This window comes from Myotis lucifugus, unplaced genomic scaffold (genome assembly GCF_000147115.1).
Source record: "Myotis lucifugus unplaced genomic scaffold, Myoluc2.0 scaffold_509, whole genome shotgun sequence".
Lineage (NCBI taxonomy): Eukaryota > Metazoa > Chordata > Mammalia > Chiroptera > Vespertilionidae > Myotis > Myotis lucifugus.
Window position 1 is genome coordinate 580,285 of NW_005871557.1, and position 1,142 is coordinate 581,426.

The following is a 1,142-nucleotide window of genomic DNA, read 5'->3' on the forward strand; positions in this document are numbered from 1 at the left end:
AGAGGTAGATCCTGATCATGAGAAACACAGAACCTTGGTTCCTGTGGAGAAATGCTAAACCCAACACGTGGGTTCCAACCCCAGATCCGACACTGACGTGAGTATGACCTTGGACCGTTCCTTCATGTCTCTAAGCCTTGTCTTCTCGTGACAAAGAGGAAGTTGGTCCTGCCCTGCTCACCTCACAAGCTGCTGGAAGAACACACATCCAGGAAGACTTGGTGGGAACTCGAGGGCACTCCTGGCGCTGGGGGCACCTTGCGGGGCTGGGTCCCAGTCGGTGGTAAGCGTCTGAGCTTGGAACCCAGACGGACCCGAGTTTGAGTCCTGGCTCCACCACTTTCCAGGCGAACAGCCTTGGCCTGGTGACGCCTTCTCGGTCACATGGAGGTGATGACGGTGGCAACCATCCCTCGGGGCTGAGTGAGGGTACAGGCGGGTAATTCTAGAAAGCGCCCGGCACAGCACCAGGCAGGGGTGCAGCGGTGGACCTGAGGCCGGCTTTCTGGGGTCACAGAGAAGAGACCCAACCCCCGTCCCCACAGCAGAGTGCCCCGGAGGCACGGGGAGTTCCGGGACAGCCAGCCCAGGGGCTGCTAAACGCAGGAATGTGTTCGCATAAACGTGCAGCCTGGGGAGAGCTCAGGGCTCTTCAGAGAGAGGCCGTGACCCAGAGAGGGTCACCCTCGTCACCCAACCCAAGCCCCTGGTCAAGGAGACCGAGACCCGAGACCCGCCCAAGAGCATCGGGGGCTCAGGGGCAGCAGAGCTCGGGCACTCATCCCAGTGGCAGACCCTCCCGCCCGGGAGCAGGGGCCTGGCCCCGGCAGGATGGCCACCTCCTGGGAGCAGCGTGCACAGGCAGGGGCCGCAAGAGTTGGGGGAACAGCAGGGCCACCCTTTGCATCAATTGTGGGGGCATCTCAACTTTCTGTTTAAATGTTTATTTATTTATTATTATTTCTTAAATATATTTGTATTGATTTCAGGGGGGAAGGGAGAGGGAGAGGGAGATAGGAACATCATTGAGGAGAGAGAATCATGGATCGGCTGCCTCCTGCACGGGCCCCAACTGGGGATGGAGCCTGGGGCCCTGCATTCTAGGCCTACGCTTCTATCCACTGAGCCAACCAGCTAGGGCT